Source organism: Falco rusticolus, chromosome Z (assembly GCF_015220075.1).
Source record: "Falco rusticolus isolate bFalRus1 chromosome Z, bFalRus1.pri, whole genome shotgun sequence".
NCBI classification, from domain to species: domain Eukaryota; kingdom Metazoa; phylum Chordata; class Aves; order Falconiformes; family Falconidae; genus Falco; species Falco rusticolus.
In genome coordinates, this window is record NC_051210.1 from 54,607,308 (window position 1) to 54,627,765 (window position 20,458).

Here is a 20,458-nt window from a genome sequence, read left to right on the forward strand (position 1 = left end):
CACTCATGAAGTATTTTTTAATTGTTTAAAAGATTCACAGTTACATCTGTACACATACAGTTCAGTAACCAGGGTAAAATGAACATTGTAATTGTAAAACTGGACTGTCTATAACCATGCTAGTTAATAATTCACCACTATCTCTTTAGTATACATTTGTAATCCATTTATATCTTCATGTTTATTGAGTCAAATTATCAAAGACTGGCCAGATTCCCTTGTACAGAAAAGTAAAAATACCAAGAGGATATTTAACCTCAGATAGGCATAATTTTTAGGAAAAAAAAAAAAAGTTCCTAAAGCTAAGGAAGAAAAATCAAAAGATCTTTCTGACACAATAGTAACTTACTGATCTTTGAGCTCAAAAAGGATCTTAGCCAGCACACTTCAACCGTGAGCTGATGTCTCTTTCAGAAGGTATATTAACAACAGTAACAACTTGTGCCTAGAGCATTCCTATAATGCCTTACTTGTTCTGTTAATTGTTATTCAAAATGCAAACAGTACTGGGAGGGGAGAACGAAGGTTATTTTATTTCACCATCTATTTGATTATTTGGGGGTCTTTCATGGGACAGTGTATCATCAGACTGAGCACAGAAGAACCACATATACATACAGAAATAATGATGTAAAGATTATCTCACTTTTAAAGCAAATCAGGATAATAAAAGAACTGTTCACACGGCAAGGGAATACAGACCAGTGCACAGAAAAAAGCAACACCACAGCTATCACAGGAGGCTGTCAGCACTAATGATATTGTTTCAGGCACAAACAACAAAATGGACACAATCTGGGCTGTCATTTTTACTTCTGACCTTGGGAACTGGGAAAAACCAGGTAGAAAAGAGGTCTTTTGCATTGCTGTGGGCTCAGCTGTGGAAATTATGGTAGTGATAACTCTTGAGAATGGATAGTAATAAATAATGGATTCTGTGGACGATAGAAGAGCTGGTTTCAAAGGCTGTCAATGTTGAAACTTTTACACCTGATGTATTTACTTAGAAGACTTTACAATGTTTTAGCAAACTGGTATTGCCACAGTTCCATTTTAATGAAAAGTTCATAAAAATTAGAAAACATGGGATTTTATTCTAAAACTCGTTGTATTGACTGTTGATAGTGGTTACATACACAGTGGAGGTAGGATAACAATCTTTTCATGGGATGGAGTACCTTACAAAGCTTGCCTTAAGATTTTTTTTGCTGGCAGTCTTGCTGACTCAGCCAAGAGCCTAATAATCATGCAAGGTTATTTCTCTGGAGTACTGTTATAAAGATTCCACAATTAGTATGACACTGTGACAACATTATTCTGGCTCCAAATGAAATCCCTTTGCAAACTCTTATGCTCACAGAAGTTACAGATATATAATTAAGGGACAAATTTGCCCCTGCCTTTTTAAACTGTATAATGATCCTGCTAGTGAGTGAGCTGTGCTAGAATCCAGCTTGTGCGTCCACCATCATGTTCGTGCTACTTTGCTAGTAGCCATAAAAACACACAAATCAGTCAGACATGGCGAGTAAGTATGAGCACGCTCTGAGGATGACAGGTGTAGGGTTTTTTTGTTTTGAAAACTGCTGTACTCTGAAACAAAACTATGTTCAGAATTATGCTTCTGTTTAGAGAACGAAGTAGCATTCACTACAACTGCCACAGACACAGCTTTGCACTGGGTGCTTTATGCTGCTAATTTTGGTCATGTTAGCTTGTTACATGTAGGAAAACACAATATATAAAACCAAATTTCCCTCCAGATATATCTAACTGTAACCAGTGAGCAATTGAGAATCTAATGTAATTGATAGCTACTGGTCACCTTCTCAAGCCAACTGAAAATTAAATTGCCTTTGAAATAATATCATGGCTTTATAATTTCTTTGGGCATAACTGAAAGAGTTAATGTAAGATGTATTAAACAAAGCATATAACTAACACTGATTTCAGTTCATAAGAAAACTTATTTCTCAAACTATAATGACACACATGCCACTCAAAATGGAAAGCTTGCAGTGTTGCAAGTAAAGATATGATCACAAACCCAGTGTAATTAATCTTGGGTGTCTATTGTAGATTATCACTCAACTTTTATAACCATTTTATTTGCTCTTCCCTCCCACGGCCTATGCCCACATTTTAAATTGTTTAAACAGGTTTGAACAGATAGAACTGTAAATGTAGTCTACTGTACAGAATGTAAACAGGCATGATGAGTTCTCCATACCTGGGCATTTCAAACCTGAAGTATTTCAGATTTGTTCCTTAAATTTTCCTACAAGACATGTTCTAATTTAGCTACAGCCACTGAAGCATGGAATGCAGTTCTGTGGCTGTGATACAAAAGACTTAAGGGAGATGATCACAAAAGAAATCCACTGGTGGTAAAATCTGTTTATCTATCTATCACCTCTTTGCCCATATTATTTTAGCAGAACAGAGTTAAGGTTTTAACAGCTGAAGCCAAATTTGGGGTTCACTTGCCCAGCCTTCTGCAATTTAGTTTCTGTGTTTTCTATGTTACAGTCTCCAACTCAAAGCTCTTTTTACTGTTTTTCTCTTTTTGCCCAGTTTTCTTTTATTTGCAACACGTACACTTGCAAAAGAATAAAAAAGGAAACAATCAGTGAAATAAGTCTCTCACATCTTTTTCATGTCCCAGGACCTTAAAATCCTATCAAAATGAAATACTGTATATACACTTTTTTTTTCTTTTTCTTTCTTTCTTTTTTTTTTTTTGAGGAAAGGATGGGAGCATAAATAACAAGACTGATGTTAATAATTTTGCTTGACAGAGTATTAGAAGGCATGAAAGCACAACAGGAATGAGGATGAAACAGGACCCTCAACAGAACAGGAAAGACACATACTTTTGGGTAAGATATATAGATACTCCACTTTAAATGCTGGGGAAAAATAATCCAGCTGTTCCTCACATTCCAATAACTATTTTTTATTCTGCATACGGTCTTTTTTTACTTGAAGCTTTTGGCTGGTATTGCCAGGAAGCCTGTCAATTTAATTTATTTTTTACAGCTGTTATTTTTTCTCTATTACTAGAGGATTCCCAGGACTTTCCTCTTTAAAAAATAACCAGAAAGGAGGACAATATTGTGAAACCTGCGAAAAATTAGAAGTGGAAAAATTGAATGATTACAATTAACCGGTTTAATCCTGCCTTCCATTCAACTACTGATTTTTGCATGTGGAATATGTTGTGCTGCCAAGGTTAGACACATAGGTTCGCTGACTCGTTCGCTGACTCATACTTTAGCATCCCTATCTACCTAGTTAAGTACATCAAAACAAGAGTCCTGTTAGGTGCTTTCATCAAAGTGCCATCAGCCTTCCGCAACCTTTGAAGTCCCTATAAAATGTCATTCATAATCACGTTTTGTTGTGCATATTTAGAGCTGCTTCCCTGAAATGATGTTCTATAAAGCTACTTTACCCAAGAGTCTGATTTAAACAAAACCGAGCCTAAATATGAAACATGGTGTTCCAGAATTTTTTACCAGTAGCCACTAACAAAAGCATGAATCATTCTTTCAGTTTCTCATGGACTTAACACAAGCGTAACACAAGGATACACTTTGTGAAATACCAGTATTCACTTGTTCATTTTCTCTCTGACAAGAACCTATTTTTTTTCCTGTTTTGGTGTCACAAGGGAACGGAGAATGCTCCTAAACAAAACTATAATTTTGAATGTGCTTGAAAAGTTATAATGAAGTCTTGAAAAATCACTGAAATATGTTTAAATGGTATCGACACGGTTGAAGCTTCATGAAAATACAGGAAATTGATTTTCTAAACTTTTTTGTGATAAACACTTGTTTTTCTTTGCCTTGCTGCTTAGAAAGGTTGTTTTGGAACATTCTGAACACAAACCAGTCCTCAAGTTTTCTTTCTTTGTCCTCTCTTCTGACACTAATGACACGTCTACTCCCATTAAATATGAGTGTCTTTAGTCAACTGCCAACAGTGTCAACTTCTTTTCACTGTTTCCAGGTTGGTCTACAGCTTTCTTATCGTTTCCTAGGAAGTGTAGTAAGATTCTCAATGATTTCTGTAATTCCCTTTTAGTTTTCAAAAACAGTTACTCAGATCTTTGGGAATATAAATAATACATAACATTTCAGGTAAAAGAAACCAAGTAGCTGATCGAAAAACTCTGCAGGTATTAGTCTCTGGTGAACTGAATTCAGACAAATTCATAGGCACCAAAAAAACCTGTCCACCACTCCCAAATGGACCCTGAAATCTGAAATACCCACAGGTTCTTACTGAATAAAAATCCAGCTAGGATCTTTTGAAGCCTGCACTAGTGTGCCAGTGAACCTGCTGTGGAGCAGTGTAATTATATTTCTCTGTATCAGGTAAAGAATGGTGGACTTTTTAACAAATCCCAGAGCAATGTGCTTCACACTCACTATGTCTGAGGCATTTATTTGGAAAACAGCGAATTTCTATTATCTTCCTCTCCTAATACAGGAGCAGTGGAAAGTGCCGCCAATTAGCTACATTGCCAAGCTGCAATTTCAAACCAGTTGTAAGGAAACACCTCTCATCACCTGTGTAACTAAACTGCAGACTGTGTTGTCTTTGTGTGTTGCTGAGGCCAAGAGCTAAGCAGGAGACAGAGGTGTTGAACCTATACAGACGTTGTAGAAATATCCAAAATCACAACAGTTAACAAAACATGAAAGATAAAGAAACCAGTTGTGTCTGTTTATAGCAATATCAAGCTACTAGATTACACCGAAACCTCTGTGATGTGAAATTATTCTGCATCTGGATATTATCTTTCTCTGAAGCTGACCTCTAACACAGACTTCAGAACTGATGGCAGTTCCTGAGAAGCAACCTATGAAGTAAGGTGAAAAAAACAAGTACTCATTAATATTAATCTTGATTTTATTTAACAGAGTGCAGGAGAGGAAACCACTTGCAGAGCAGTTTCCTTCAAAGATGTGCATTAATAAACCTTCAAAGATGTTGAAAGGTTATTACCCCATTAGCTCCTCCTTCTATTTTGTTCCTGCCTGGTGGAATGACTTATATTTCCCACATAAAATAGAAATTTTATGCTGGTAACAGCACTTGGGAACCTCATAATAAAATCCATTATAGAACTACATTTTTATACAGCACAGCATGGATAGCCAAGGGACTGACTGCAGTGGCTATCATCACAGAAAAATTACCAACACTTGAGAGATCTACTGTCTGGGGTAGAACATTTGCTCTGTACTACAGGTACCAACCCTGGTTGAAACTGAAACTGTGTGATCCATGAATTATAGGGTGATATCCAGATTATTATAGGGTGATACCTGAAAGGGTATAAATAGGCTTTCAGTATAGCTGCCTTGGAAACAGAGGAAATCAAGCAGCTGTCTATTTTGCCTGGTCTTTCAGAAGACCCCTCTGTGGTGGGGTTACTGAAAGTCTAAGAACAACAGGTGCCAACTGCTACTACCACGGTACACTGGCAGCAATACCAGCATACCAACAGAGACTCCTTGATTCCCATCCATAAGCTGATTTGCGGACTAGAGCACCAAGGAGTGACCAGCAGGACCTGTTCACCCTTTAATAGCCCCATACGGCCAGTGCGAAAGCCTAAGGGAGGCTAACAGTGGACTGTCATGGCCTGAATGGAGTCACTGTTGAGTGTAGCTGTACCAGATATGCTAGAAATTCAATGTGAACTGGAATCAAAGGCAGCCAAGTGGTACGCCACCACTAGTACCACAAATGCATTTTTCTCAGTCCCTTTGGCTGCAGAGTGCAGGCCACAGTTGGCCTTTTCTTGGAGGGGTGTCCAACACACCTGGAATCAACTGCCCCAGGGGTGGAAACACATCCCTACCACCTGCTGTGGACTTATCTAGGCCGCACTGGAACAGGGTGAAGCTCCCCAACATCTGCAAGACATTGATAACATCATGGGGCAATGCAGCAGCAGAAGTTTTTGACAAAGGGGAGAAAATACTCCAAACCCTTCTGAATGGGAAGTATTGAATTGGAATTAGTGTACTGGAGTATTTGAATTGGGAATAAAACGGCAAGGTGGACATAATAAGATCCCAATGGATGTGGTCAACAAAATAATAGCTATGCGTCCACTCACTAATAAGAAAGAAACTCGGGCTTTCTTAGGTGTAGTCAGCTTTTGCAGAATGCTCATTCCATACATTATGATTGTAAGCCCTCTTTACCACGTGACCTGAAAGAAGAATAATTTCAAATGTGGTCCTGAGCAATGACAAGCCTTTGGACAAATTAAACGGGAGTCAGTTCAAGCAGTAGCCTTTGGGCCAGCTTGGACTGGGCAAGATGTGAAGAGTGTGCTCAACACTGCAGCCAGGGAGAATGGCCCTACCTGGAGCCTCTGGCAGAAAGCACCAGGGGAGACTCAAGGTTGACGCTTGGGCTTTTGGAGTTAGGGGTATAAAGGACCAGAGACTCGCTATACTCCAGCTGAAAAAGAGATACTGGCAGCTTATGAAGGGGTTCGAGCTGCTTCAGAAGTGATTGGTACCAAAGTGCAGCTCTTCCTGGTGTGCCGGTTACCAGTGCTGGGCTGGGTGTTTAAAGGGAGGGTTTCCTTTACACGCAACTGATACTATGCAGAGTAAGTGGGTCACACTGATGACGCAACAAGCTTGAACAGGAAATCCCAATCATCCAGGAATCTTGGAAATTATTATGGACTGGCCGAAAGGTAAAGATTTTGGGATGTGACCAGAGGAAGATGTGATGTGCTGAAGAAGCCCCGCTGTACAATGAACTGTCAGAATGTGAGAAGCACTATGCCTTGTTTACTGATGGGTCCTGCCGTATTGTAGGAAAGCACTGCAGCTGGAAGGCAGCTGTATGGAGTCCCCTGTGACAAGTCACAGAAACTGCCGAAGGAGAAGGTGAATCAAGTCAGTTTGCAGAGGTGAAAGCTATCAAGATGGCTTTAGATGTTGCTGAACAAGAAAGATGGCCAACACTTCACCTCTATACTGACTCATGGATGGTGGCAAATGTCCTTTGTGTGTGGCTATGGCAATGGAAGCAAAGTATTTGACAATGCAGAGGTAAACCCATCTGGGCTGCTGCATTATGGCAAGATATTGCTGCCCTGGTGGAGAACCTGGCTGTAAAAGGACATCATGTAGATGCTCCTGTACCCAATAGCCAGGCCACTGAAGAACACCTAAACAACCAGCAGGTAGATCAAGCAGCCAAGACTGAAGTGGCTCAGGTAGATTTGGATTGGCAACATCAAGGTGAATTATATATAGCTCGGTGGGCTCATGACACTTCAGGCCATCAGGGAAGAGATGCAACATACAGATGGGCCCCAGAATGAGGGGTGGACTTAACCATGGACACTATTGCACAGGTATTCCATGAATGTGAAACACACGCTGCAATTAAGCAACCCAAATGGTTAAAGCCTTATTGGTATGGAGGTTGATGGATAAAATTTAAATATGAGGAGGCTTGGCAGATTGACTGTATCACACTTGCACAGACATGCCAAGGCAAGCGCCATGTGCCTACAATGGTGGTAGCAACCACTGGATGGCTGGAAACATACCCTGTGCCCCATGGCACTGCCCAGAACACTATCCTGGGCCTTGACAGAGAAAGTCTTGTGGTGACATGGCACCCCAGAAAGAACTGAATCAGGCAACGGAACTCCTTTCTGAACCAATCTCATAGACGTTTTGGCCAAAGAGCATGGCACTGAGTGTATACATCACATCCCCTATCATGCACGAGCCTCCGGGAAAATTTAACAATGTAATGGACTGCACTGAAAGCAATGGGTGGTGGAACTTTCAAACACGGGGAGATACATTTAGCAAAGGCCACTTGGTTAGTCAACACCAGAGGATCTGCCAGCTGAGCTGGCCCTGCCCAGTCAAAGCTTTCAAATACTGTAGAAGGGGATAAAGTTCCTGTAGTACACCTTAAAAATATGTTTGGGAAAACAGTTTGGGTCATTCCTGCTTCAGGCAAAGGCAGTCCTGGAATTGGTCGTGCGTTGCCTTTCCAACCCATTACTGCCAATGAGCTGGCATATGATGATGGTGCGCTCTGTACCAATTTCTGCCACACGGGTTGTGTGCATAGGACATCAGTGGGATCTGTGGGTGACTGTGGATTGCCTCAGTCATAATAAATCATCTCTTTCACAGCTAATTCACTCAAGTACCAGACACATTCCTCCAGTGCAGTCCGCTTGCTTGGGCAACATGTAATATCCTCAGTGTAGGGATCCCTTTCCTTAAGGCTTGACAGGATTTGGTTCCAAAGGCTGAGGGCTCACATTCCTTTTCCAATTGCCTTGTCAATGCCCCCTGCTTTAGAAAGTGACCCCAGCTACTTGGCTTCCCTACCCTCCACTTCTGTACTACTAGCCCCATTATCTCAGCATCAAAGCAACCAGGTGATGATGTGTTCACCTGACTGACAGGCATAAACTTTCTGCATATCCCGCAGTTCGTTCAGACATAGGGATCAAGAGGTTACCTCTTGTTTGTCTTCATCTTGTTCCTGTGATGGGCCTGCTTCATTGTCCTCCTTTCCCAAATAAGCTGCTCTCCCTTTATTTTTTTTCTTCTGTATAGGGGCCACTGACACTGACACAGGTTGGTCTTCTGCATCACTCGTTGTGGTGCCGTGCCTGCCACAGGGGCTGGAGTAGCTGCTGCCTGTCATGCGGCTGGAGTGGCCGCAGGGGCTGTAACAGCTGTTGTTTCTGCCACTGAGGCTAGGGTAGTTACAACCGATTGTGTGTATCTCCACCGGATTCAGGAGGTGGAGAGTTTTCCACATTCAGTATTCCTAGCAAGAGGGTCAGGACCTGTGCTAGAGTGCTTCTGATGGACCAAAGATATTCAGAATTTCCAAAAATCCAAAATGTTTCAGTAATTAGCTCTGGGGACAAGGGGGAGTCGTGGACCCCACCCACAGGCTGACTCTCCAGGAAAACAAAGCCGAAGATGCAGTTGTTGGCACTCCCTGCCAGGGACCACCTGACACACAGGGGCAACAACAACACTGAGTACACAGACCAGATTAGTTTTATAACCATTGAGTCCATCATATCATAAAACACTACTATATAGTACAACGCTATGATAAGTTTAGGCCATGTCCCATGGAAAACAAACCGCACAACAGGGAACATATACTGTAAGCAAATTAAATAATGCAACCCTGAGACCATGGGCAGCAACTTCAAGAGCAGAGAAATCAGCATTGTGGCTAATGATTATTAATCCAATCCAATAAATACCAACAACAATTTTGTTCTAACACAATCTGATTAGACTTCTTGTTATTTCAACCCTTTGTGCACCATGCTGGGCACCAAAAAGGGCCGTCGTGGTTTAACCCCAGCTGGTAACAAAGCGCCACACAGCTGCTCGCTCACTCTCGCCTCACCCAGAGGGGTGGGGAGGAGAATCAGAAAGGAATGTAAAACTTGAGAGTTGATATAAAAACAATCTAATAATTGAAATAAAATACAAATGAAAGAGCAGTAATAATAATAAAAGTTATAATGAAAAGAAGGGAGAGGGGAAAAAGAATAAAATCCAAAGGGAAAGGAGGAAAGAAAACAAGTGATGCACAATACAGCTGCTCACCACCTGCTGACTGATGCCCACCCAGTCCCTGAGCAACCATCAGTCTGCCCCCATCGACCCCCAATTTTATATACCGAGCATGACATCCCATCGTATGGAATACCTCTTAAGCTAGTTCAGATCAGCTGGCCTGTGTGTCCCCTCCTCATTCCTTGTGCCCCTCCAGCCTTCTCAAAAAACTGAAAAGTCCATGACTTAGTATAAATATTACCTAGCAACAACTGAAAACATCAGTGGTTTTCAACGCTGACCTCACACCAAAGCTAATACACAGCACTGCACCAGCTACTAATAAAATTAACTCTATCCCATCCAAAACCAGGACAGGAGAAATAAGTGAAGTATAGCACACATCAACCGTACACAATTCTCCCAGTGTTCTGACATCTAATTCACTATTGTCACAAAAATACAGTGACAAAAATTCCTGAAAAGTAGAACACTATGGCTTTTACACCTTCTCATCTACAACTAAGGTGTTGATTCAAGGTCAAAATACAGTTCAACTGCTTCAAACTGTCATCAGCCTTATTGGTTTAACTGAGAAATTTCTGCTGACGCTAGAGGAATCACAAAATAACTCTCAACTTCTCCGAGTTGTACATGTTTTAATTTTTCCCTTCCGTCCTGGCTCTTCTGGCCTGTAATGTGCAGTCACTAGACCACAGAAGTGATATGATGGACATCCAGGGTAGTCAGGTCCATTTAAAAGTTTTTTACAGAATGTTACAACCGACATATGAAAATACGAAAACATCAGAGAATCTTAAAATGCCTATAGAGACTTTCAGTAAGCAATCCTTCTAAGGGGACCACAATGTTTCATATAAAAATAGTAATGTTGGTTTATTGTCAGGGATGCACTATATTATGTGTTGATGCAAAAATGTAAGATTTACTCTTTGAAAAACACTGGGGGCAGGAGAATGAAGCAGTGCAGACACAATGCCCTTGATAAAAGGATAGCTGACTGAAATGCGTGAAGTTCCTTGGCTTTAAAAGATGGAGCTGGGAGCGTTTGGCATGAGCAGTATCAAAACCTCAACTGCATCTGACTGTGTGGTATGACCTCTCCGTTCTAATTTGTTTTTTCAGAATGTCATTTACCTTGTACTGGCCATTCTCATTGAATCCTCCAATCATCACAGAGCTGGTGGCCAAGTCATAACAGCAATCTTTCTTAGAGGCAAGTGACAATCTTGAATTAGTTGCCATACTCTTCTTCTATTTGCAATGGGAAGCACTACTAATACTAAAACAGTATTTGGCCTGTAACTTCAGAAGTGACATGTAATTTTTGCTTGAGGAACTGAACACCAAATTCCTGCTCCAGTGTTGACTTGTGTAGCAAGCTTATTGTTTACTTTCTTCTTCCTCTGTGTGTCTAAGAGAATCCAAATTTGCATTCTTGTTTCATGGGCTACCTCCAGCTTTAATCAGCTATTGCCAGGAAAGAAAAGAATCTCACTTCTAAGATTAGATTTCATCCTATTTCCATGTAAATGTTATCACTGTTTGAGAGCCACGTGATGGATACAAGTGGGGAGGTTTCCTTTTCACAGCAGGGAAAGGTCCTTTCTGCTGTTCTACGAATTGGGGACAGTTCAACATCAAGTCAGGCTTGGAGAGATTTTTGAATGTGCCTGGTGTCACCTATGCAATCTCTCTTGTGGTTCATTAGTCTACAGTGATTCTTCCTCAACAAGGATACGTGTTGGAGTCACACTGCCTGAGACTCAGAAAGGGTATGGACAGACTAAATGTTAAATTCGCCAACTAATCCAAACTTTTTTGACCCATCCAGTCTCTTGGTGATATGGCTATATCCTCTTTGGACGCCTGCTTTCGCAAGGCAATCCTACTACTACCTCTTCATTTCCTGTGTGAAAAATGCTCCTCTCTGGGTTTCTGAAAAACAAGGAAGATCACCAAAGCCAGCTGTCCTCTGTCCTTTTGTCCTTGGCCTATCCTCACTTTTTGAAGGCAAAACAGTGCTGTATACATTTGAGACAATAACTGCTGCAGGGGGAATCACCATAACACTAGTGAATTCAGACCCTGTACTTTACTGAAGCCATCTTTGACTCATCTGTGATATTTCCGTCTTCCCATTCCAGACTCTGAGCCTTTTCTCCCCCATTCCACCCCTTTAGTTGGGATGATCTTACAGTACAAGTTTACCCTGACTGTGATTAATCTCCTGAAAGCTCACTTCATATTCTCCCTGAAATCTAAGTTTAAAAATCAGGTTCAACAGGAAATACTGTTGTTGCCTTTCCAAGGGCTGAACAGTGAAACTTTTGCTCCTTTTCACTTTGCTCTGTGTAATTCTCTAGGAAATGCAGTACTGCATCCCTTGCGTACGAACAGGACTGTCAGGACTGAACAAGCATTTCACATCTGTCTACTGAAATACTGCCCACATTCAGAACTTCACACAGCACAGATTTATGCACAACTTCACTGAGCATCATCTGAGAAACAGGTGGTTTTATCTGTATTTTTTTATATTACCTGTTATATTATACTTGTAATAATTACCTGTTATTACCTGTAGAGCATTTTCAACCATCTTGCACTTGCATCTCATATAATTCTATTTTATCCTCCTTGTTTACTGTGTCATGGGGCTCTAAATTATCTCTTGTATCTAGTCTTCCACTAGCTAACAATGACATATTGTTATTGTAGTCTCATTAGGAGGACAGTTTTGAGTCAGATGTTGGCAGAGAAGATCAGGTAATGAAGAAGCTATGGCAAACGGAAGCCCCAAAGACACTGCGACAAGCAGTTTCTCAAATGAGATATTTGGTGACCCACTACCTGTGTTTTTAGTGTTTGTTACTAAGAGTCTTCCATTCCTATGCTGCCAGTCCCTCTATAACAGCAGTTATCCTGTCTATTCAAATTTCATTGTTACTGTAAAGGAAAAAGATTTCTATGACAGCTTGTAGCAATTACCTTTTCAATAGATTGATAGAAATCTCTTCTTTGGAGCAAAAATTGTTATTCCACTAGTACTGTTGTGTAAATGCAACAGAAAAATGCCTTTCAAATGAACTGAAGAAAACTAGCAAACTGGGGTGGGCGGAGAGGGAGGAAGAGAGATAGATGCATACAAGTAACAAGTAAGCATCTGCTAGTTCCATTTAAATACCACAAAAAAAGTTTAAATGAGCAAATTCTCAGTTCCTATTTGTACGATCTAGTGAAACTACCACTGGCTTAGCATGATAAATATTGGTCTTCTAACTTTGAAGAGGCATTGAAAAAATACTAACTTATTTTTAAAAACCCAGATTAATTAATGGAATGCACTAATAGTTGCAAAGAGTATTCCAAATACCGAAAGGGCTGTCCTGGATTAAGTAGGATGGGGCTGAAAGAGCAGTTGTTACGAGCCTTTCTAAATAATAGATAGAAAGGGAGAAATAAATGGGAAATTAATACATTGTTTATGACAACGAAAGGGATGAAATAATTATAAAATGGAAGGAAGTTCAGGTAAGATGTAAAGAAAAATTTCTGACCCTGGATTGCTAAGGGATGGTTGTGCTGCCCTGTAGGCAGTTGGCACAATCAGTGCTGCAGCATCTTTCCCTTGACAGCTTACTGGAGTACATTGCCTAGAAAGAAGGTATTAGTACTCTTGTTTGCGAACTATCACTTGTAGGAAAATTTTAATTTTCCTCTAGAAAGCTCTTAGAGGTTATATAATCTCAAGTTAATGCCTTTTCAGGAAATATGATATTCTTTAGGTGGAATATAATAAGAGCTGATAAGGCAGGAAGGTTACACATCAATCTGCCAAGATGGACAGGCTAGCAACATTCATAACAGAACTCGGGTTCGGTTCATGGATGTAGCAGAAATATAGACTCGGCACTGTTGCAGTGAAATATATATGGAGTGAATACAGAAAACCTGAAGTACTGGAAGTACTCAAATTACCTCAGAATTAGTGGTGGTAAAACATAGGTGGACAAGTTTCAGCTTCTGGACTCTTAAAAAGAAAACTTTAACATGAGACTACATTTTTTAATTGATTATAAAGTCCACACACCAGTAAATGGAGAAAAAAGCAAATGCAATGTGTTTTATATAGTGGAATTGTGGTTTAAATCCAGAATCTGTTTAGATCCAGAACAGAAAGGAAGAAGCTACCGACTCACTTCAGACACATCCATAGCGGTGCCACCAGCAACCCCCCAGTGCTATGGCTGGAACAGGAGGCAGTGACTGCCAGTGCTACAGAATGGCTGTTGTGTTAGGGCTCTTTGCCCTTGAGAGCTGGTGGTAATCATGCTCCATGAACCAGAAGTGCACTTTGAGATTTTATGACTATAATTTAAAACCTTAAATAATGTAAGGGCTGTCTCAGTTGCATAAGGTCAACTGATATTGATGGGAAAGGAGTAGATGACTGTGATAGAAGTAATCCAAAGAGGATGGGCACAAAGCCTTGTCCATTAATAGCCCATGACTCCACAGTCCTCCCTGCCTCAATGACTGCACATTGACAGCAGGAACAGGACCTTCAGCATCCACCAGTACAACTGAAGTCAAAACTCATTAACAGTGGTGTAATATTTTCTGTCCTTTGCACAATGTACATGATACAAAGGGACAAGGTGAGTTTCCTACCTGAGCCCAGATAACTAGTTTACTAATATACATAGGACCTGCTTTCTTGGTGGTTCTTTTGGCTTCAGAAACATAGAAAAGCAAGCAAGGAACACATAGGTATCTCAAGAGACAGTCTCTTGAGTATGTCAAGGTAGATCAAGGATTCCCCAAGAATGGGAAACTAGTGTAATTGCTGGTGATGCACAGGGCCTGTTAAGGATGCCTCAGTCACAGAGCACCTCTCAATAGCTGTGCTTCTTGGACTTGCAGAAATGGAAACTGTTGAAGCAACTGCCACCCCAGGAATGGTGATACCAAAGGAAAATTGATTTAGAAGCCCTGCATTATAGGAAACAAAACAGATTTGTTCTCCCACCATTTCCTTGTCTGTGCTCCTTTACAGTACTGCAAATCTCTTGATGTTTTGCATCTAATGGAACTAGCAGGTCTATTCCTGAGCGCAGGCAGAGGCTCAGTGTGTTTTAACTCCGGACAAAAAAAAACCCAAAACAATCCCAAGTTGTTTAAGTCTGATCTGTTCTGACTTTCAAAGATAGATACACATGAGAAATAAGAACAAACTGATTAATACTCTATTCTGCTTTTTTTCTCATTGCATTCCAGCTCCTTTGTCTCCCATTTTGTACATTTTGTCTCCATTAACTAAACTCGGTGGCACTGGGATAAAGCAAACTAGTAACTTCCCAAATATAGATGCAAGGTAGGAAACTGACACTTGAATTTTGAACAATGGAAAAGAACAAATAACCTACTCAAGATACCCATCCATCAGCCACAATTCAATATCCTCTTTCCACAGGGAAAGCAATAGTCTCTACAAATGGGAAAAGTCACATGGCCCAGCTTCACTGTGCCAGCTTGTACCCAAGTACAGAGGAACAACTGTTCAGGAAATTGGACAGTTGTCTCCAGCCTAAGTTCTGATGCGATCCAGACAGAAAACACACCTGCAAACATTACTGCCATTACATACCCTGTGAATCTCAGTCCATTAAAAAGAAGGTTAAAAGTGATTAAAGGGGACTAGTCTGCTCAGTATGCAGATATGAAAAAATGTACTGCAGAATTCTATAAAATTTTCATTCTCTGAATGAAATTGAGAGTGTTGAATTTCCAAGACTTTCAGAGACATTTTATAGGCTTTTAAGTACTCCCAGAATGATTAGATTTAAGCCTCAAAACTCCCAGGAAGCACACAAGAGATTCCTCTCAATTATTTCTCCCTGCAGGGCACCTAAAAATAATATATATTTGGTATTTGCCTAATAATTTCTTCTTTCAGAGCATTACTTCAAAGAAGTGGATTTGGAGTGTGGAATATTACACTCAGTACAGGTGTAGTTCTGGATGTCACAGAAATGGTCTTGAATTACAAAATCTTTTTGATTTTCATTTTCAATTTTCTCTTGTCACTACAGGAGGAAACAAATAATTCCTTCACATGCATGATGCATTAGTGTACTATTAACTAATTTGAGAGATAGAAATCTCATGAAGATCCAAAAGAGCTAGGTTTTTTGAACTGAATTATCAGTTCTGGACTTATGGGTCTGAGTAAATTAAAATTACATCTGCCATCCATTAAAATAATTATGATAACAGAACAATTAAAATTTGGCTGTAAGGTAAACCAAGAATAATTTGAAAGAGCATGGCACTACTCAGACTCTTCTGTCCCCTAAGCAAGGACCTATTAACCATGATTTTAAAATTTTTCCAAATAAATAAATGCTTAGTGCTTATGTTAGTTTTTACTAGGTTACAGTTCAGCCTGAGGCAGGCCAGTGGGAAAATTTCACAAATTGCAACAGGTAGGCTACACAAAATAAGGATGTAAACAATGTATTCCCTCTTTTACACGCTGAGGAACCTGGTTTGCAAAGGAAAACCATATTCTACAAAGCCCTCTATTTAACCAGAGGGAGAATTTTGCCTTTTCAATTTGAAAATAGAGTAAAAGTGTTCCTGCTTTAATTGAAGAAGTCAGTGAGAGTTTTTCCACTATGACAGGACTTTCGTCAACAAAATGAAAATTACTAATAGTTTAAATTTTGCAGATATTCCTGGAATCTCAAGTAGTGATTCCCCCCCCCATCACTGTCTTTGCTGTATGCTTGATTTATATCTTTATGTCCAAATGGACATGGATCTGGTCATGGGACATGCATTTGTGCATAACTCACTGTCCTAAAAGCTGATGCTTTTCAGGATGTAACATTACCTTTTAAGACATTCTAAACCTAAAAAACAAAACTACAGATTGTATTTTCAACCTCTTGGTGATTCTTGTGCAAAAGTGTTACTAGTTACCAAAATCCAATATTTTGACATCACATACATTCACAAAATAGTCTCCTGTAGGCATCAAAACTTCCTAGATGCCTTTGGAACCAGCACCATGGTCTGGTTACAGTTATGCACCAAATAAGCCATTGCAACTGCCTCTGCGTGCACTCAGCCTGCAGCAAAGGCACAACAACATGACTTAATGTTTAACTTTCTCCCATGGTGAGGTAAGTAGCATCCCCTTAGCTTGTGAACTAAAGACAGTCATTCAGGACCAGTTGACGTGTTGTCACTAGTTTTACTGCAGTAACTTTTACGTATTGGGGCCCTAAATGTCTGCCACTGGGCATGTGTGCACATACAGGTCTGAAGCTCTGATCACTGGATATAAGCCCTATATGGGACTGCATAATATGCAAATCCTCAGGAGGTGGATATTCAGAACACATTTGGTACCACCAAAGGCAACTTGCATGCAGGTTCTGGTGCTATCCTTATATGTCCTGCATTTAGATAATCACGAGGAGGTTACTTTTGAGCAAAATACTTTTCTGTCTCATTTCAGGGAAGGTTCACAGCCAAATGCAGAGATGTGCCTTTGCCACTAACAGTGAGGTGCCTGCCTTGTTTACAGACATAGCTGAAGACACACCTTGGATCCTCCTTAGATCTTTCATTCACCTCTGTACTATTCTTTACAGTATTTTTTTGAAGTGTGAATTTTGCTTTGGCACTAAAATTCAGAATTTTAGCAAAGAGGTCATGTTGTCTACCTTGACTTTAGTACGGCTTTTGACACTGTCTTGCGTAACATCCCCACAGAAAAACTGACAAAGTACAGGTTAGATAATTGCACAGTGAGGTGAAGTGAAAACTGGCTCAATAGCCAGACTTAGAAGGTTCTGATGACCAGCACAAGTCTGATTGGAGGCAAGTCACTACTGGTGTACCCCAGAGGTCAATACTGGGGCTAATACTATTTAACATCTTCATATTGACCCAGATGATGGGACAGAGTGCCCCCTCAGCAAGTTCATAGACGATTCAAAACTGGGAGGAGTGGCTGATACGTGAGATGGTTATACTGCCATTCAGAGGTACCTGGATGGGTTAGGGAATTCATCTGAGAGAAAGATCAACAAGCATAAATGCAAAGCTCTACACCTGGGAAAGAATAAAGGCACCAGTACATGCTAGAGGCTGACGGGCTGCAGAACAGCTCTGAAGAGAAGGACCTGAGGTCCTGATGGACAACATGCTGACCATGATACAGTAACGTCTTGTAGCAAAGGTGGCCAACAGCCTCCTGACAGCATTATGAAGAGCACTGCCAGCATGTGGAAGGAGGTGATCTTTTCTCTGAACACAGCACTGATGAGGCCACACCTGGAGTACTGTGTCCAATTCTGGGTTCCCCAGTACCAGCAAGAGATGGACTTACTGGACCAAGTCCAGTGAAGGGCCACGAAGACAATTAGGGGACTGGAGCATCTTTCACATGATGAAAGGCTGAAAGAGCTAGGACTGTTGAGTCTGGAGAAGAAAAGGCTCAGGGAGACCTTATTCATGTGTATAAATACCTGATAGGTGGGAATGAAGAAGACAGAGCCAGACTCTTCTCAGTGGTGCCCAGACACAAGACAAGAGGCAATGGGCAAAAATTAAAATTCATGAAATTTCATTTGAACAGGAAAACACTTTTACTGTAAGGCTGGTCAAACACGTTGCCATGAGAGGTTGTGGAATCTCCATGCTTGAAAGGTATTAAAAATCTGACTGGACACAGTCCAGGGCAACATGTTCTAGCTGACCCTGCTTGAGCAGGGGAAGTTGGACTAGATGTTCCCAAGAGGTCCATTCCAACCTCAACCATTCTGTATGACTCTCTGAAAGAGGAAACATGTCTAGCATGCATTACGATTACACACAGGCCTACTTATTCAATTCAAATGTGCATTTGTGATGCTTGGAAGGTTACCACATTTCTTTTACAAAAGGCAAAATATGTCAAACATCCTGAAGAAAGACACAGGTGAACAGTGAAAACCATCACACACAGACATGCCTAGTCCATTTGCTTGTCACTCATTTCAGCATTACTTGCATAGATACAGCTCGTGCTTTTCTCTTCAAAAGCAGCAAAGCTCTACATATTCTATTGAAGTAACTTCTGCTCTTTATCAATCTTGTTTCTTTTTTCTTGCCTAAAAACATAACATAAAAGTGCAGAAAAAATTAGCTCATCTTTTCTATATAAATTGGATACGTCAAGGACAGAATCAGAGCATCTCCTTCTCATCTCTGTATATGAATTTAACTCCTGTGATATGTGATCTTTAAAATCCAAGCTTGGTTAGCAGTTACAAATGCAGTTTACTCATACTGGAATGTTAAATATTAAAAAGCAGCACAGTATTTTTAACAGCATGAATTCTTGTTCCCTACAAGAGCTGGACAGGGATACATTTATGCTAATGACACAACTTATTTTAATAATGATATAATTTATATAGGTGTTATTTATTTCTGAAGACATAGGCCCAACTACAATCACAAATAAAGGCTTGCTTGAAAAAAGTAATACATTAGTCTTATCTTGGTAGCTTCTCCTGGATCTCCTGTCACAGACTCCAGTTCAACATGGTAAGAGTTCAGTTTTCCTTTGCTTTAAGTCTCGTTTCCTCCTCTGTAAAAATGCTGCTGTCCTTTCTATTAATTAAAACACCAAGCCCTTTTTATTCCTGTCTTTTTTCTTCTCTCCTTTACATATAAAAATTGTTCCATCTCCTTTCATTCCTTTGGACACAGCCCTTGGTTATTTTCTGCTGCCACTTCTCACTCTGCCTCTTGCAGCTTTCCTTTCTGGATGTCTCAGTCTTGCAGCTGTTGAAATTCTCCATTTCAGTTCTAACACTGGGTGCCTGTCATCATGCATTACAGGTACACCCCAAGGGCCCTGGCAGCTTCCCTTAGGCTCTTCCTGTCACAGGCCCACTTTGGGGCGCGCTGCTGAAATTAGTGATACTTTTGGCCATGAACTTTGAGGAGACTGGGAGTTTGTATGCAATATCCTATTTCTGAAAGCACTTTCACAGCATGATCTAAATTCACCTTTCATTTTGACAAGATGCTCTCCTTTTCTGTAGTCAAATGTCTGATGTATTTCCATGACCATCCAACCAAACAACAAACACCTGGAAATGAATATGTTCCTGAAATAGAGGCTTTGTGGAGTTGAAAGGGGACAGTATAGTGACAAATGTGTCCTGATGAACTGTAGGAAGCTAAAACAAGATAGCCACAACCTTTGTTCCCTCAGCAAAGGCTTAAAGAATAAAGACAAGTTTGTTTGGCTTTCTTTACCTTTTTTTTTTTTAAGAAAGGCTATTTGACATTCCTTTGCTTTGGGCTTGCTTTGGCAAATCTTTCTAAATCTTTCCCTACTGTGTGAGCTGTTAGCAAATTCTGGCATGCCATGGTGGGGTTCCAGATAGCGGCTTGCTTGTTCCTTGCAAAAGAGGGAAGTTTTGCTCTTCTTTCCATAACCCCTTCCTGGCCACACAATCTCCCTCCCCACTCTCTTACACTTCCCCACAACTCCTTTGCATTAAGCATACCAGATTTGTGGGGGTTTTGTCCTCATTAATGGTTTTCTGTCAGGTCAGTGAATTGAATGGATTCACAGAAGGATCCAGCAAATGCCAGAGCTCATGCAAGGTACCCTGTGGGAGTCTGTTGAGACCAGGGAAGTGTAAGTGAGGGATCTTCTCTTTTTACATCAGTAAACTATGAGATCAGCTCTCCCCTTCTTGTGAAATGGCAGCATGAGAATATTTACAGTAGTTAACTCTGTACCTGAGAATATG

General features: G+C 40.5%; 1 protein-coding gene across 2 annotated transcripts in view; it reads right to left on the minus strand.

Moving 5' to 3' along the window:
• Positions 1-20,458, minus strand: part of SLC1A1 (solute carrier family 1 member 1) — a 59,604-nt gene that overhangs the window by 22,841 nt on the left and 16,305 nt on the right. The window lies entirely within an intron of this gene.